Genomic DNA, 14,790 nt, shown 5'->3' with positions numbered 1-14,790 from the left:
GTGTGGACACACAAAAACGCAGACTTTCTAAAACGATGACGTATTGTAGTCATGTGATGCAATCATGTGACCAATTAAACAAAGATAGCGGAGTGCATTATACAGCAGTTGTTTTGATTGCTCTAAATTTTGACAGCCCCAAAAAAGATTAATATTAGTTTGTACGTGCTCCAGATAGCTTTTCTTCAAATTCTTTAATTCTCACTCGCTTTTGCGCAGGACTGGAACGTAAGCGTTTTGGGCCGTTTCAATGTGGACGCACACCTACGTGAAAACGACTGAAAGCGCTAGTGTGGATGCGGAGCGTTTTCAAATCTATCCGGGCTAGTGTGGACATAGCCTAAGGCTCCTCAATAAGGTAAAGGCCTAGATTCTGATATCCAGGTTTAAAAGCAGAGACAATCAAGCATTTTCAGTGGTGGCTCCTGATCTTTGGAACAACTTGCCTCTTCACATTAGCACTGCCCGCTCTCTCAGTCATTTAAAACACTTTCAAAAACCTTTTTGTTCTCATGTGCTTTCAGGTCTAATTGAGCAGAATACCCTGGTGGTTTTTTTTACAGTTTATTTACTTGTTTTATTTGATTTTTGGTCTATATTTATTGTTAATTTAGTGACTGTTTTATATACTGTGTATTTTGTATAAGTTGTACAGTACTTTGGTCATTGGAGATTATTTAAAAATGTGCTATATAAGTAAGCTTTGACTTAACTCGATTTCTTCTGTTCTGATGAAGTTAAGACAGCCTATGTTGATTCTTACCAAAGGTTTGTTGATGAATTGAAGAACTGTCCTTGGTCAACTGTCCTTTGCATCCAGTGGAAGCTGTGTCATTAAATAGGAATGAAGAATGGAACATTTTTTCCCTGATTCCCAGCAATAACCCCTGGGGACCACCAGGTGTAGCCCATGCAGCAGGCCTTGGTGAACTCCCTCAGAATGGCACATACTGAACACCAGGATATCTTTCTGTTTGGGCCAGCTGGATAGATGAATCCATAAAAGCAGTCTTCATGGAGGCATTGAACAGTACTATTCTGAAATGGGGTGTGTACATTCTTTTTCTTTGTGACCTTCTGGTTCTCCGTTGGCGTTGACTATCCCTTGTATTATTTGGACCATGGCAGAATTACTGGTACAGGTCTCATTCTCAAAGCGCCTTGAGGCGACTTTTGTTGTGATTTGGCGCTATATAAATAAAATTGAATTGAATTGAATTGTCACTTATTTTGCCTTTAGTCTGTTCTACTTCTTGAAGATAGTGTTCCTCTTTCAGGATTTGACATCATTCCTGTTGTCTACTTTGTGTCAGGGGAGTCTCCAGGAAACATTCAGCTTTGGCATTTGACTTGGGTCCAGGCAGCAGAGTTGCAGGCTTACACACCTCTGCAGCGTCTCTACTCCTGTCATTCCCCCAAACCCCATCCCCATAGAGACTTTGTCCACTCCCATGTAATCAAAAAAGAACCAAAAGCTAACAAAAAACAATTTAAGCATTAAAAAAATCACTAAGAACAATAAAGCATCATCAGCTGCACCAAAGAGTAAAATTATTAAACATTAGTTTTCTCACTTTTAAGTCCGTGTTAGTAAATGATTTAATAATTGATCAATATATTGATTTAATCTTCCACTCCAGCTTATTAATGAACCATAAACCCAGACAGATTTAATTCATTTGAAAGCCTAACTCTTAGCCTTGTCTGCCATAATTGGAAAACTCGAAAGCCAGGTATCTCTTAACCACGTCCACCTGGCCCCTACTCAGAGTTTCTGTCTGATTTCGCTACATTTGTATCTGATTTAGTGCAAAGCTCAGATAACATAATTGTTCTGAGTGATTTTAATATCCATGCTAATAATCACAGCCTCAAAACAGTAATTAATCTATTGTTTGACTACACCAGCCTCTCTCAAAATGTAAAAGAGCCCACCCATCACACTCTGGATTTTGTTCTGAGATATGGCATGGAAACCGAACATGAGGTGGCTGTGGGTCATCCACTGAAGTTTGGAAGTTTAATCCCTGGCTGCTCCAGTCTGCATTTCAAATATCATTGGACAAGAATGTTAGGTAGAAAGTGCTTGTGTTGTTTAAAGCGCTTTGAGCACTCTGGGAGAGTAGAAAAGAATTCCATGAAAACCTTCTTTTGTCTGCTTAATTGTTGATAACATTTATATTTACAATAATGGATTATGCAGTAGTGGGAACTGCATTTGATTACAGTAAATGTCTTTCTGAAATAGTGATGTGTCGGTTGCGAACGAAACGGCTCTTAGTGCCGGCTCTTTGAAGTGAACGACGCGAGCCTTCCCCCCCCCGCCCCCCCTTCTCTCACCCTCTCTCTCGCACATTTTTTCCGCTTCACTCCGCACGCGAGCCTTTGCGCTGGGGTGAGGGGGGAGGGGCGGTAGTTACACTCACAGTAGCACAGGAACAGAGCGGGAGGGAGAGACCAATGACTGTAGAATACATGGACGATGCGACAGCTCCCCAAAAATGAAGCCAAAACGTCTCTATTGCCCCCTGGTGTCTGGCTGCAGTATAGGTCATAAACCCCGCCTCCTCCGTGTTAGCGGATGGGACTGGGGTCAGACTAAAATAAATTCTCCTCAGATAATTTTTTTCCAAAGATTCTTTCTTTTGTTATCAATAGTTCTCATCACACTGATTGATGTCCAAGGGGTCTCCTCTCCCATAAGTTTGATTCTAATTCCTACCGCGGTGATGGTAAATTGGGGTGAAACGTCATCATAACAGCTTTGACTGGCAGCTGCAGTCACGGAGAAACTTGCGTATCTCTGCCCCGGGCTACTCAGTCACTAATTACTGTTACTGTACTTTCATTACAAGTGTTATACTGTAAAAGCAACAGGCTGCAGCCTGCTGCAGCTCCTGTGCAGAGCTGATTATTAAATATGTGCAAGCAACAGCATGTTTTCAGTCTCCACATGTGTAAAGACAGTAACACCATTTTTAAAAGCTTGTACTTCAGTAACTCCTCATTAATCAGAACTATGGATTAAAGTACTGTAGTGTACTGTAATACTGAAAAAAATGTAAGAGAAGAACTTCAGATCCTGAGTGTGTGAGGACAGAAGAATCAGCTTTATTTCAATTTTGAGGGATAAAATTTATATTTGAGTTTGATGGTTCTGTTGTCTTTGTGATTACAGGAGCTGCCCTCAGATTCAGACCTCAGCACCACCCAGTGACAGCAGACAGATCATCCAACATGTTCACATGTTAACTGCAAAATGAACTGATGAAAGCAGTGCAAAGGTTAAAGTACCACATGTGCTGTAGTGAAAGCTGCAGCTGTTTTATTGATAAAGTTCAAGACAAAAAGTCAAAAGGATTAATCACTCATGTAACTGTGTCACTATACAGGGAGTGCAGAATTATTAGGCAAATGAGTATTTTGTCCACTTCATCCTCTTCATGCATGTTGTCTTACTCCAAGCTGTATAGGCTCGAAAGCCTACTACCAATTAAGCATATTAGGTGATGTGCATCGCTGTAATGAGAAGGGGTGTGGTCTAATGACATCAACACCCTATATCAGGTGTGCATAATTATTAGGCAACGTCCTTTCCTTTGGCAAAATGGGTCAAAAGAAGGACTTGACAGGCTCAGAAAAGTCAAAAATAGTGAGATATCTTGCAGAGGGATGCAGCAATCTCAAAATTGCAAAGCTTCTGAAGCGTGATCATCGAACAATCAAGCGTTTCATTCAAAATAGTCAACAGGGTCGCAAGAAGCGTGTGGAAAAACCAAGGCGCAAAATAACTGCCCATGAACTGAGAAAAGTCAAGCGTGCAGCTGCCAAGATGCCACTTGCCACCAGCTTGGCCATATTTCAGAGCTGCAACATCACTGGAGTGCCCAAAAGCACAAGGTGTGCAATACTCAGAGACATGGCCAAGGTAAGAAAGGCTGAAAGACGACCACCACTGAACAAGACACACAAGCTGAAACGTCAAGACTGGGCCAAGAAATATCTCAAGACTGATTTTTCTAAGGTTTTATGGACTGATGAAATGAGAGTGAGTCTTGATGGGCCAGATGGATGGGCCCGTGGCTGGATTGGTAAAGGGCAGAGAGCTCCAGTCCGACTCAGACGCCAGCAAGGTGGAGGTGGAGTACTGGTTTGGGCTGGTATCATCAAAGATGAGCTTGTGGGGCCTTTTCGGGTTGAGAATGGAGTCAAGCTCAACTCCCAGTCCTACTGCCAGTTTCTGGAAGACACCTTCTTCAAGCAGTGGTACAGGAAGAAGTCTGCATCCTTCAAGAAAAACATGATTTTCATGCAGGACAATGCTCCATCACACGCGTCCAAGTACTCCACAGCGTGGCTGGCAAGAAAGGGTATAAAAGAAGAAAAACTAATGACATGGCCTCCTTGTTCACCTGATCTGAACCCCATTGAGAACCTGTGGTCCATCATCAAATGTGAGATTTACAAGAAGGGAAAACAGTACACCTCTCTGAACAGTGTCTGGGAGGCTGTGGTTGCTGCTGCACGCAATGTTGATGGTGAACAGATCAAAACACTGACAGAATCCATGGATGGCAGGCTTTTGAGTGTCCTTGCAAAGAAAGGTGGCTATATTGGTCGCTGATTTGTTTTTGTTTTGTTTTTGAATGTCAGAAATGTATATTTGTGAATGTGGAGATGTTATATTGGTTTCACTGGTAAAAATAAATAATTGAAATGGGTATATATTTGTTTTTTGTTAAGTTGCCTAATAATTATGCACAGTAATAGTCACCTGCACACACAGATATCCCCCTAAAATAGCTAAAACTAAAAACAAACTAAAAACTACTTCCAAAAACATTCAGCTTTGATATTAATGAGTTTTTTGGGTTCATTGAGAACATGGTTGTTGTTCAATAATAAAATTATTCCTCAAAAATACAACTTGCCTAATAATTCTGCACTCCCTGTATATCAGCATTAACAGGACCTCAGTTTGATGTTTCAGAGAGCTGCTGATCTCAGACCTGCACAGCTTCCGTTTTAATCACTTGATGTACTCAGCTGCATGAAGAGCACGCTTGAGTTTCTCTAACACAATTAAATAAAACCTGATGAAGGTCAAAGGTCGTCACTTGTATGTTGAACTACAAACTTGTCATCTGGAATTCTTTCAGTTTTTTGCAGATGGTGTGTTATTTACCATAAAGTGATGCAGAGTTATTCACACCAGAGTAACCAGAGAGGATAATATATTTTTAAATATATAACTTTCTACAGGACTGAATATAATATCTTTATGTAAAAGTCCGGAGCCTCTGGGGAGTATCCGAGTATTTATAACATTACACAAACCAAATGTCTCCATCACAGTGTTCATGAAATGCTGGGTTTATCCATCTCCTGGGGCGGGCCTACAGAGGAGTGCTGAAGATTTCCCTGTGAGGGAGCTGCTGGTGAAGATCATGAGTCCTGCTTGATCAATGCGATGAGCTTCAGTGTTCCTGGTGTTTCTTAAATGATGCCTCTCTCAGCGGGTCAACAGAACTTATGGCACAGGACAGCTGTGATGAAAGAAAGGGAAGAAGTTTCTCCAAACCTCTGGACCCAGAAACCCAGCTTGGTCCTGATGGTCTCCCTCACTAGTTTCTCTCCAGGGTGAATGTAGCTGTTGATATAATATGGACTCTATTATTAAATGAAAAGAACAAATTAGACTACTCTACTGAAACGTTCTGCTGATGTTTTTAAATTTTCCATGTTACCAGGATGTAGAGATTTAAACAGTTTTAGATCCATTACACTCACAGTCTTATGTTAAAATCTCAGCATTATATTTTTGATATTAACAGTAACTCTGGGCCTCGGTAGAGTGTGCAGATGATCTCATCGCTGTCTAAAAATGGATAAAAAAAACATAAGAAGTGCTGAATCCTTCAATAACACAGGCTATTAGCGTAACAGGTGTGTAGCATCGCTAGCTAGCTAGCAACAAGCCTCCAACACAGTGCGTATGCTAGCGGCTAATCTAGCAAACGAATTAACAACAGAGTGATTTTAGAACTATAAGATGATAAGCTGTGTGTCTTTTTTTATAACAGTGACATGGTTGTATTTACCTTAATTTAACGAGTCGTCAGTCGCCGAAAACCAGCAAAAAACTCGAGCCGCCGGGCTACGTAAAAAGTGTAGGGGGGCGTGTTTGCGGTCACGTCCAGCGGGTGTGTGGGCGGGAGCGTTACACAGTCGCTCCACCTCAAGTCACTACTGCGCAGACTCTGGCTCCAAATTTGCAAGATGGCAGCCTCCACAAGCGGGATATTTTGGCTTCATTTTTGCACAATGGGAGGAGGCGGGGTCGCGTCGTCCATCTTTTATACAGTCAATGGGAAAGACAGAGAAAGAGAGCCAGGGACAACAACGTCACATTAGAAAGGTATCGTAAGTTATCCTTGGAAAAGTTGAGGCACTGGTTGGAGAGACAAGAGACAACTGTTACGTCCTGGTCTAGGGGTACAGGAGCTCAACATAAGGGTTTAAAAGGAAGGTGACCCCGCCCTGGTCCCCAAAGCCATACCCAGAAGCCAGTTTAAAAGTTAAGGTGATTTTATTACTACCAAACTGAAAGCTTTAACTCCAGGGTGAACAAAGGCCAAAATAACAAACAAAACAAGCTTACTGAAAAAGGGAGGTGCTACCTAAACCCTGGTTGAAACAAAAACCAAACAAAAGACCAGTGCTACCCCTAACTCCCTAATTGAATAAACAAGAGAAAACAGTACAGAAAATAATAAGGCAGGTCACCCCTTCTGCTTCAGTGCCTATTTACAAGTGAAACATATGTGCACACTATATACAAAGCTAAGTAATTCTCAGAAAAAAAACACACACAAAGATTTGTCACAATCGGTTTGGAGGCCAAGGATGGGTCTGGTGCTGCTGTCAGTCGCTGCCGAGGCACAACTGCCAGAGAGGGTTTTTTAAAAACAGCCACTTGATGATGGAACCAATCAGCAGCTGCCAGCTCTCCAATCAGGAAGGACCTGCAGAGACTCTTAAAGGCACAGGACACACACAGAACAAAATCCAACCACTGTGATCCAACATATGGCCAGGGCCGTAGCAACAACCAACAGACAACAGCCAGGTACCTACAAACATGTTAATTTATTTATAACATGCTGGAATAACTGTAATTTCCCAGTTCTACAGAAAAACTGGTTTTGGTTTTACAAGTGATGGTAAATCTAATGTTATCCTTAATTAAACAAGCAGAGTTTCCTCATTCCAAAAGCATGGCTGGTTTCAGAAGACGAACTACAAGGAACCAGGGGAGACTTACTGGGAGTGGTGAGGCAAGAGGAAGGGGCATATCCTGTTGCTGTCCACAATGGAAAGCCACAGCTGACACTAGACTTGTAGTCAAGACCGCCTAATCCGAGACCAAGACAAGACCAAGACCAGAGGGTATCGAGACCAAGACAAGACCGAGACGAGACCAAGACCGAGTCAAAAAAAGTCTTTAAACTGCAGCCAGATGCTGCTTCGTTTACAGGTTTCAGACATATTTATGTGTTTTTGCTTTCACACAGCCCTCCTCACCGCTGTCTACTGTCTCACTCACTTACTGAGAGGACAGATGCACGCTCCACTTGACTGTCACGTCTCTCACCCTCTCTGTTTTTCACACAATGATATTATCCTATATCCTCGCATGTGATTGGCCACAATATGGAGGGATTGGAGCATAGCTGAGCCACTGTGTGAGAGCTGAGCAGCGAAAGGAAATGAAGTGAGGGTAGAAATGACTGAAAGATTAATAAGCTCTGTTTTGAGTTTTGTTCAAAAAGAATGACTTCATATAGGAAAAAAATAAATATCACATATGCAGGACACCTTAAACTAGTTTTTTAATTAAGCAGCAAGGCAGAACAAAGTCAGGGCTGTATCAAGACACAGGGACTAAACCCCAATTCACCCAGACCCAGAACTGATCCGGAATTAAAACAGGACTACAACAGATCAAAATCAGGACTACTTAGGATTTAACCAAGACAGAACCAGAATCAGAACTAGATGATAGTAGCACTAAAAATCATCATAGACCTGCACTACACTTATTGTTTAATTCTACCAAAGTCCACTATTTAGATTCAGAAATGTTTATATAATTATTTAGCCTCGTTGTGCAAACAAGCCTGCAAAACTTAATAAATAGAGTTTGAAAAGTAACAAATGGCATCTAAAAAGTTACACTAGGCACTGGATACATGTTCTGATGAGTTTTGGCAAACAACCATGTGACTAACATGTGTGTCTCACCTGCTCTTGTTTAAGAGTAAAGAGAGAAACTGTCTGTATTTCTTAATTGTAAATGGCACCAAATTGTATTCAAACTGAGCCACACTTATGGAGCTCCACGATTCTTTTTCTGGTGTTTTGGTTGACATCTCTTGATTTTCCCATTTCAAAGAAACAGGCTCTGTGTTTTGCCTTATATGCATCCACAGCTGTGCCACCAATTTACTCACATGGACTCTACTAACCAATCAGAAGCTTCTTCAGCTCAGAATGGAATCGTCCGGAGTTTTCTTATTAATTAACAATAAACTTAGTGTATATGGGCTCCTAAATTTGATGAAAGTGATTAAAATAGACAGCTCCCTCTTTTTATTCTGACATTTAAATAATTCAAAAGATATTTCAACATTTTCATTTTAAGTTTCAATTTTATTTCTATAGCACATTTAAAAGTCTCAGGTACATCAAAGTGCTTCACAGACGAGCCACATTTGTGGGGTTACAGCAGTAAAGGAGCAGGAAATACAATTATCAGTAAAAGAAATACAGTTATAAAAGGGTGACGTGACAACAAGCATGAACCGGGGAAAAGTTAAAAACTAAGTTGTTTGGAAGGCAAGCTTAAACAGGTGGGTTTTTAAATGTGATTTAAAGGATTGGATGGATTCTGACGCACGGACATCAATCGGCAAGCTGTTCCAGAGTTTTGGTGCGGCAAAAGCACGATCCTCCCTTCTCTTCCGTCGAGACACTGGTTGCATTAAGAGCCCCTGGTTAGAGGATCTGATTGCTCTCGTGGGGATGTATAGGTCAAGGAGGTCGATTAAGTAGCTGGGTGCCAGGTTATTTAAAATTTTAAAAGTGTATAAACGGATTTTAAAAACGATACGGTATTTGACAGGAAGCCAATGAAGGTTGGCGAGGGTGGGTGTGATATGGTCATGTCTTCTGGTGCCGCTTAAAAGGCGTACTGCGGCATTCTGGGCTAGTTGCAGGCGTTGGGTGAGGGAAATTGGAGGCCTAAATAAAGAGAATTACAGTAGTCCAATCTCGAAGTTACAAGAGCATGAATGAGCTTTTCAAGGTCATTATGTCATAAGTAGGCCATTGCCTTAGAGATTTGGCGCAGTTGGTAGAAGCTGGTTTTCACCACTGCAGCCACTTGCTTGTCTAATTTGAGGGAACTATCCAGCACTACTCCAAGGTTTCTGACAGTAAACGAAAGATGACTGGCAAAGGATCCCAAGGTATCCGATAGCTGTTTGAAGGGCATGTGACTGTCAAAGATGATCATTCCTGTTTTGTTTTCATTAAGGGTGAGAGAGTTGTGCAGTAGCCAGTCTCTAACATCAGCAGGCAGTTGAACAGCGGCAATAGCGGGGACTGGAGATCCAAATCCAGAGGAAAATAGATTTGGATATCATCCGCATAACAATGGAAAGAAATATTGTGATTTCTGAAAATTTGTCCCAGGGGTAGCAGATACAAAGAGAACAGGGTAGGACTTAACACAGACCCCTGGGGCACACCACAGCAGAGGGGTGCAGAGGAGGAAGAATGATTCCCCATAGAGACAGAGAAAGTCCTCTCATTTAAGTATGATTTGAACCATGAAAGTACTTTGCCTTTAAGACCAACTACATGTTCAAGCCTTGAAAGGAGGATGTCGTGATCAACCGTATCGAAGGCAGAGGACAAGTCTAAAAGAACTAAAACCACAGGACGCCCTGTATCAACAGTTAAAAGGAGGTCATTAAAAACTCTCAGTAGGGCTGTTTCGGTGCTGTGGTGAGGTTTAAAACCAGACTGGAATTTTATCTAAATCAAAACAAGTTTACTCTAAATTGATGTTTAACAGTAAAAAAGTTTTTATGTTTTCTCCCTAAAGTGTAAATATCTGGTTTCAACTGTGAATATACTGCTGTGTATTGAAATTTCTCTTGTTTTGCATAGAAATATACTGAACAACATCCAAAGCATAATATATAAAATAATATCTGAGTTTTTTCTTTGAAAGAAGCTCCTTGTGTCCATTGTTGTGTTCATCAGTACACAACTGAAACCGATTTAGAGAGTTTGTTTAGCCGTGGAGGGAAACAACTGAAAATATGAAATGTAAGCTAAGACTCTCTAAAAAAACAGCATTGTTGTTGTTCGGCTTTTTATTTATCCATTTGTTGATTCACTCAAAGAGCAAGTAACGCAACCAAGTGATCAGTTTGATATCAATCTTTTGTGATTCACCTTCATATTTACATTATTTGTACAGTACGAATGATTTGCTTTGGTACCTGGTCAAACTTAAGCTCTCCTCTGTCTGCAGCAAACTCGCAGGCAGCAGCTTCTCCCCCCTCGCTCACATGGGTGCTGTGCTCAGTCGCCCAGTGCCTGAGCTCGGATCATACCAAAACTAAATTCAAATTCAAATTCAAATCAAATTCAAATTTTATTTGTCACGTACACAGTCATACACAGTACAATATGCAGTGAAATGCTTAGACAACTGCTCGTGACCTAAAGAAAAAAAGGAAAAGGCTATGAATAAGATAGGAAATAAATATGAAAATTAAAAAGGGTAAATTTAACTAGGAAGGAATAAAATAAAATATAAAAATTAAAGTTAAAAATGAAATAACTGTACAACACAAATTAGAATGGAGGGTAAATTTAACTGGGAAAGAATAAGATAAAATATATAAATTAAAGTTGAAAAATAAAATAACTGTACAACAAATACACAATACACAGTATAGAACTATATAAGAATGTATGAAGAAATATAAATATATATATATATATATATACAATAACAGCAGCTGTACAAGTATTAACTGGAAATGAAGAATATAGTGACCAGTGTTGTGCAATCCACATTATTTAGTGTCTTGTGCAGTGCAAATATGCTTAAAGTGATTAAGTGATGAAGTGAAAAACAATGTCCAGAATGTCCAGTGTGTGTGTAAGAACTATATGTGTGGGTCAGTACTGTGTGGTGGTGTGATTGAGAGACCGTATCGCCTGCGGGAAGAAGCTCCTCCTCAGTCTCTCTGTGTTGGTCTTCAGGGAGCGGAATCACTTTCCTGACCTCAGCAGAGAGAACAGTCCGTTGTTGGGATGGCTGAGGTCCTTCACGATCTTCCTGGCCTTGGTCCAGCACCGCCTGCTGTAGATTGAGTGCAGGTCAGGGAGCTCGGAGCGGATGGTGCGCTCAGCTGACCGCACAACCCTCTGTAGAGCTCGTCTGTCCTGCATGGTGCTGTTCCCGAACCAAGTTAAGATGTTAAGATGCACGAGTACAAGTTCCTGAGCACCTTGGAGGGCAGTTGGAAGTCTCTCAAGCGTCTGAGGTGGTAGAGACGCTGACGGGCCTTTTTCACCACGGTGTTGATGTGACAGGACCATGACAGGTCCTGCGTGATGTGAACTCCGAGGTATTTGAAGCTGTCCACTCTCTCCACTGGGCACTCGTTGATGACGGGGGTCTGGTAGTTCCTCTCCTGCTTAGTGCTGAAGTCCACTATCAGCTCCTTTGTCTTACTGACATTTAGAAGGAGGTTGTTCCTCTGGCACCAGTTCTCCAGATTCCTAATCTCCTTCAGGTAGGCCGTCTCGTTGTTATCAGAGATCAGGCCCACCACGACGGTGTCGTCAGCAAACTTGATGATGGTGGTGGAGCTGGTAGTGGCCACACAGTCATATGTGTACAGAGAGTACAGCAGGGGGCTCAGAACACACCCCTGGGGGGATCCAGTGCTGAGAGTGGTGGAGGCTGAGATATGTCCGCCCATCCTTACTGCCTGTGGTCTGCCAGTTAGGAAGTTGGAGATCCACTGACACATAGATGAGCTGAGTCCCAGATGCTCCAGCTTGGTGGTGAGTGTGGAGGGAATTATGGTATTAAATGCAGAGCTGTAGTCTATGAAGAGCATTTTAACATAATTCCCCCTTCTAGTGTCCAAGTGAGTGAGTGATGTGTGGAGGAGATGAGAGATGGCATCGTCTGTGGAACGATTTGGACGGTAAGCGAACTGTAGTGGGTCCAGTGTGTCTGGTAGTGAAGAAATGATGAAGTCTCTGACCAGGCGTTCAAAGCACTTCATCACTACTGAGGTGAGGGCTACAGGGCGATAGTCATTGAGAGAAGCAGGGTGGGGTTTCTTCGGGACAGGAACAATGATGGACTCTTTAAAGCATGTGGGGATCACCGACTGAGATAAAGAGATGATGAATATCTCAGTGAACACAGGAGCTAGCTGGTATGCGCAGTCTCTGAGGATACGACCTGGGATGCCGTCTGGTCCTGCTGCTTTCCTGGTGTTCACTCTCTTGAAGGCTCTCCTTACTTCATGCTCGGAGATGACGAGCACGTTTCCGGTGCTGGCAGTATCTTCCTGTCTGCAGCCGTTAGCGCCGCTAGCACTAGCATCGTTGGAGTCCTTAGCTGCAGCCTCGAAGCGAGCATAGAAAGTGTTCAGCTCGTCTGCCAGAGTCACGGCCGCGTTCGTCATACCGGTTGTTGTCGCTTTATAGTCCGTTATTGTCCTTATTCCCCGCCACAGGCTCCTAGAGTCACTCTGTTGGAGTTGTGACTCTAGTTTCCTCCCGTAGCGCTGCTTCGCCTCTTTCACCGCCTTCCGCACGTTATATGACGCGGCTTTGTACGGGTCCATGTCCCCCGTCGTGAGTCCCGTGTTGTAGGCAGCGGTGCGGGATCTCAGAGCGTCGCGGATGGTTTTATCCACCCACGGCTTCTGGTTGGGAAACGTTGTGATAGTCTTTGTCTCCACGGTATCATCCGCTAGTTTCCCGATGAATCCCACAACCACTTCCGTAAACACGTTGACATCATCATCGGAGCTGTTTCTGAACATGTCCCAGTCTGCGTCGTCGAGTGCGTCCTGTAACGCGGCCACCGAACTAGGGGGAATTTACGACGGTGCGCTCTGTGCTTCGTGTGTTGTTTTTGTTTTATACAGTTGTCAGTCAGGCATCTAACTAACAAATCCCAAACACTATGTCGATTTGAGAACGCAAGACCGAGACAGCGAGACCAAGACCGAGACCGAAGTCAGTCGAGACCAAGACGAGACCAGGACCACGTAAAAGTGGTCTTGGTCTCGTTGGATGTCTCGGTCTCGAGACATCCAACTCTAGCTGACACACATGTTGTGCCCTTAAACACAGACTATCATGATGACATCAATACACACTCTTGTGTTCACTTCTTTTCTCAGGGCTGCGTTCTCAGCCCCCTACTGTGCGCCCTGTATACCTATAACTCTACACCAAATTACCCAACCAACATCATCGTCTAGTATCCCAATGACACCGCTGTGGTTGGGCTCATCTCTGATGGTGATGAGACAGCATACAGGTGCTCAGAAAATAACCTGAAACTGAATGTCCTTGAAACAAAAGAACTTATCATGGACTTCAAGGGCAGGGACGGGTCCACTCTCCTCACATTATAAATAGAGAAAGGGTGGGTGGTTTCTCTGCACAGTTGGATCTTGTATACTATTCAAAACCGGGTATCAAAATTACACTGAAGCCTATTGGTTGAGTTTTGGTAGCATCCTGGGTATCAGTAACTAGTCATCATTAGTAGTAGGTTTGAATCTCATCTCTACCTATCCAGTGTAACGTATTTTTGTTTCATTGGCTGCTTCAAATTGCAGTGGGTCATATGTGTTGACTTTCACATCTTAACATCAGGGCTCCATTTTCATATCTCATCTATAGCACCTTTGTGAGCCTGTCTCAGAGTACCTGAAATCTCAAAACAGCAACAGCAAGAGAGAAAGACACAAAAGGGAAAAAATCAAGCTACTACTATCTTCTACTATGTCATGGTTATTAATTGCCAGAGACTTTCACCAGCTGAAAAACTGCATGAAAACTTACTAGAAAATAATCTAGTCAGATTCTGATATTCCTGTTTTTGTTTTGATTTTTAAAGAATGAAATGAATGAAAAAAACGTGCAAACACACATCCTGTAAGTGTCTATAAGAGGAGAAGCTAAAGGCTGAAGAAAACATTCCTTTTGTATTTCCCTTAAACTTTCAAACTCATTCACTTTTTGTCTCTGTCACATGTGGACACACACAGCGTGTTAATGTCAAAGCTAGTCAGAAAGATTGAGACAATGAGTGAATGTTTTTAAACTAAATTCTTTTCACCCAGCAACTCTCCTGGTCTCTCTCTCCCTTCTTATATCCTATCTCTTTGCAAAGTTCAATATTTCCCCCCATCGTGTCCTTCCACCATCACACGGATTAATGTGGTTCACGGGTGTATATTTGTAGCTATCACTAAGGTGTCAGCTGTCTGTCTGAAGGTTTAGTCATTCCAATGAACAACAACTGAAAAGCCCTTTTTGGACATGAGTTCCCAGCCTTCATGTGCACTTTGATGTGCATCCCACACTTGTTTTCAGAGTCTGTGTGTGGTTTTCACTATTCTTCCAAGTTCATTTGTATGTGTATGTGAGTTTCTAGTGTATTCT

The sequence above is a fragment of the Perissodus microlepis genome, chromosome 23, assembly GCF_051167445.1.
Source record: "Perissodus microlepis isolate ML-2025 ecotype Zambia chromosome 23, ASM5116744v1, whole genome shotgun sequence".
NCBI lineage: Eukaryota > Metazoa > Chordata > Actinopteri > Cichliformes > Cichlidae > Perissodus > Perissodus microlepis.
This window is presented reverse-complemented; position numbering follows the sequence as displayed.